Here is a 4,899-nt window from a genome sequence, read left to right on the forward strand (position 1 = left end):
AAGAGCTGATCTAGGGAATAGAGGTAGGGGAGAATAGAAGGACAAGAGTCTCCACTTATGAGATGCTCTGGGGCTCCATTTGTGAGAAAGGCATAGAGAGACAGAGTTACAGAGAAATGGGAGTGAAGGAAATGGCAACAAAGATTTTGAAGAACTATTTTGGTTCCTTGTGAATGTACTCTATCGTTGGCACTTTAGAAAGAGCTTCCTGTGAAGATTTCAACTGCTTTTCAATTAGTTTGGATGTGGGAATTGTTTTCCTTTGATTGTAACACTGTAAGAGATGAAGCCATGAGGCAACTGGGATTTATTAAGATTATAAAGAAAGACTTCTTAAACCAGGTCAAATTGTTTTCTGAACTTACAGCTTCCTTCCTTAAGGAAATGGGCAGTCTTTAACTATAAAATCATTCCAAAGATCTCCCAGGAGTCCTGTGGTATTTTCTCCAAAGTATATTAACTTCTACAGCTGGAAGTCAAGTTCTGCTCCTTATTTGGCAAGATCTGTATCATTTCCAATTAGAATCTTAGATTTTTAAAGACAAAATGTCATTTATTGAATACTTATACTCTTATAACTTTACAGATATCATCTCATTTAGTTCTTATAATAATTCCATTACATGGGAATTACTGTCCCTGTTTTATAGATAAAGAAACAGATCAAGAAAGTTGAAGTGACTTTCCCAAGGTCATCACCCAGTAAAGCCTTAATTTGAACTCAAATCTGTCCAATAGATTTGGTCAGGCTACCTAAGGCATGACCGGTGCTTTCAATTACTAAACTTTGCTGCCTTGAAAGAAGCTAATGGGTTATCTATTCCAGGAATATAAACATTTTAATTATATAACCAATGAGTGACTCTCTACCAAGTTAGCAGCAGAGATATTTTTGAGCAGGGGACTATTTCTAGGAGAAACCTTGGACAAGTCTCTTCTTCTCTTTGAGCCTTGGTTTTCTCAATTCTAAAATGAGAATACTAATATCTGTTACACAACTTTGCTTGCATGATTAAATGTAAAAAGAAATGAATGGTGGCTATTGTTAATATTATTGCCAAGATAATGAGTGAGTTTTTATAAATGAAACAGTTCATTAAAGTGAACCAAAATAGCATTGGTTATGGATAAGGTATCATATGTCTACTATCAATTATTTGATTATTTTAGTGAATGAAATTAATAAAAAACAGTGGCTTGGATTGGGAAGGTCAGAGTTAACATTTGGAGGTGAAAGCAAGACCTTTCTAAGTATACACAAGGGTACCAAAGGAGAAAGTGTCTGTGAAAGTAGAGAAAGGGGATACAAGGACTGAAAGAAAGTAAATGTAAAAATTGGACAAATAAAGGTACTAAGGTGATTTAAGAGGTGGGCCAGAGCACCTACAAGGAAGATTTTAAAGGAAAGCTCAGGAAATTATAAATCCACTAATGGTGATAATGCCATTTAAATTGTACTTAATTGTGGCTTACATGGTATAAATGAAGGAATATGCATGCATCAGATATTGATTTTTGAAAAGGGGAAAAAGAGAGAGAAAAAGTCTCAGTAATCATGGCCACATGCACTTGGTAGAATATTTAAACCAGGCTATTGCATTGGGATTCTTGTCAAATGTCCTCATTCCCACCCCAGAAACAAAACCTTTTGGGATTCAGCAATTAACCTCTCTCTCTAGAACTAATCTGAGGATCATCTTGGAAGTACAGCTAACAGCCTATGAAATTGTCAGGGAATCAGATGGAAAAGAGGTTCTAAGAATTCCAGTCCTCTCTCCTACAAACTGAAACTGTGAAAGAAAATAAATCATCAAGGACCCCAATTTCTCAGTTCTACCCCTTCTCCCTCAGTGGTCTCCTATTCTCAGCCTTATCATACCCACTGCTACTGATGATCACCAAAATTTCTTCTCAGATCTTTCATTCACACCTAGGTATAAATCACTCCCAACATCTTCCCAGAACTTAATACATATTCAGGGCTCAGCTCCAAGTGTCATCATTTATATTGGACCGACTTATGCTGCTCTGACAAAGCTTATAATCTTTACACCAAGCACACCTAGGCAGAGGAGAAGGAACAGATATCCCCCGGGATGTCAGAGATATAGCTTTAAGTGATTTGTTGTGAGAGTGGAACTATTATTATGATTTATCTCCTGGCCAGTCATGTGTACAGAAAGCACTGGGACAGGCTTCCTGATGTGGTCACTGCAGAAGTCCTTCCACTTTTCTCCCACCAGCCTCCCAGAGAGTATAGAGTTTTCAACAGAGGTGGCAGAGAGTACCAAATGCTGTGGGGAGATTGGTCTCCACTGCATCCAATGCTTCTACATAAAGCCAGCATAAGATAGAGAATGTTTGCTAAGTCTAGGGCTCTCCCAGCCTGGGCAGGGGCTCTGCTTCTCTACTTCCATCTCTTCCTTCTTCATAACTGCTTACTTCCCATGGCACCTATTTTATTTTATTAAAAGAAAAGCATGCTATTTAAGAGCTCTGGAGTCAGCCTGGCTAGGTTTGAAAGCTGGTACCTCCAGTTACTTGTGTGATTATGGACAAGTCGTGCAATTTCTCCAAGTCTTGGTCTCCTCACTTGTAAAATGGGGATAATTAGAATCGACCTTCCTTACAGGATTGTTGTGAGGCTTAAGTGAGATAATATATAAATTCTTCTCCTGGAGTCCTGCCTATGTCTAAGTTCTAGATAAGTGATTGCTGTGGTTATTCAATTATCACACATTGTTCTCTTGACTAATATACGATAGATTACTCCCAGAATGCAAATGACATATAAACAAATGTGTTTCAAAATCAAATATTCATTGAACAGAGCAATGCTGAAGTTTGGGAGGGGGAGGCAAAGTATGGAGATGGACACACAAATACCCACCCATAATTAGTTCCCACTTACAAATCTGTCAGCCTCTCCCCTCTGAAGTGACATTTGGCAAAAGGCTTTTGAAACCAGCAGTAGGTTTTAAGGGGAAACATCTCATCTGCATCTCGCACCTCACCTCACCTCACCTCCAAGGGGCAGCAATTCCATCAGACCGATCACAGAATTTCAGACCAGGAAAGGAAGGGCCACTCCAAGTCATCTGATGAAACCTCCTCCTGAAATGCTTGACTCTTGAAATGCTTTTGATGATGGTTCAGAGAAGCAAAGTGGCTTACTCAAGTTCCCACAACAAGTCCATGACTGAGCTGGCAGTCAAACCAAACCTCCTAATTCTTGTTCAGCTTCCCAAAGGAGGCAGCACGTGACAAAATCTGAAAATTGCTCAATGTCCCTCTGAGAGTACAGCACTGGCAGTACAATGGCATATATTATACAGGGAATAACAATTGTGTTTTTTTTCTCTCCCTGCTGAGCTGTGTTTGGCAAGTTGTTGGTACTGAAAAGGTGTAGCTGTAATTCACTATGATTATCCCTCATTCCCTCCATGAACACACCATGTGTTCAGCCATTTGCTCACATGTAGATTGCTTATGTTATAAAGAAGCTGCGTATCCACCCAGCCCAGATCTATGAGCTCCTGACAGCTCCTGCAGGGCAGGGGCAGGGGCAGGAAGTATTTTTTTTTGCCTTTTCTTGATTTTTGAAATTGATTCTTGAAAATGAAAATGCTTTTGATGATGGTCAAATGTATCATTAGTAATGTATCAATAAACAAGAAAGGTACAGGAAGAGAGATGGACACAGAAATGCAAGAGTGGGGTGGAAGGAAAGATGTATAAAATAATAGGGGGCAGGAAGGAGTAAGAGAATGATGAGTGGGTCAGGATATTTATTAACATTTATCACACCTCATTCTACAACAGTATGCAAAAGTGTTTCTCAAAACATATGTTATGAAATAGGGTTCAGTGGGCTGCACACAGAAAAGATTTCTGTAAGCCAAAAAAACATGTGAGAAAATTCTGGTAAGCAAAGAGTAATCAGGTTTCTTTACTGCTGGACTACTTGGAGCCTTTTATATGCTGACCACATCCCCAGGAAAGATGCTGTTGATCTTTTCATCAGGAAGAGGTCTATTTAAAACATTTGGAATCAGTAATAAAATTAGAATTCCATTTTACATCTACCCATTCAACACCTGCCAAAACAGTCACATGCCTTTGCAATACCATTGAGGACAACATACTTACAGACACACAGACACCCAGCAGGCAGTGGCTGATGCCTTGGAGAAGGGCATCTTGGCTACTTTTCTATTTGAAGTTTCCTTCCCCATTGTGAACACCCTTGCCTCTGAGGATTGCTGTCTTCCTGGCATGGGCCTTAGAGCCAAAAAACGATGTGACTGGAGTTGTGCACTATATCCTTAGGTAGCCCTCTTTGGACCTCAGCCACAACAGGGTCAGGTCCTTTACTTTCAGGACTAGGTCCCACACCCAACATTACCATAGTCAAATAAAGAAGAGGAAAAGGGCAACATTAGCATCTGTAAAGATTGTAAATATAATGCTGGGGTTAGTAGTTTTTGAAAGCTAGTAAGTAGCAATTATTAATTTGCAAGCTCTAGATGGTGGGCAGAAGTAATATTGTAGTAGTGATTGTAGTACAAGCACCACTGCATACTGAAATATAAAACATATAATTATAGTGAATTGACATAAAGCAGAAGCCTATATTCCATAATTTTGAAGGGGAAAATAATAATACATCTCTATTTCATCCAAAAACCCTAATCAATTTTCATAAGTATTGCTAAAATGCTCTCAAACACGTATACATCAATCCACAAAGTATGTATTAATAATGTAAAGCATTTAAAATGCCAATGTCTAATTAGTGAACTCATCAATAGGTATTTTTATGTTTGGCATACAACAGTTTATAATATCAGAAACACATTATATTTCCTTTCTAAACTGTAATGAATTATATAATATAAA

Source organism: Myotis lucifugus, unplaced genomic scaffold, assembly GCF_000147115.1.
Source record: "Myotis lucifugus unplaced genomic scaffold, Myoluc2.0 scaffold_2, whole genome shotgun sequence".
Taxonomy (NCBI): Eukaryota; Metazoa; Chordata; class Mammalia; order Chiroptera; family Vespertilionidae; genus Myotis; species Myotis lucifugus.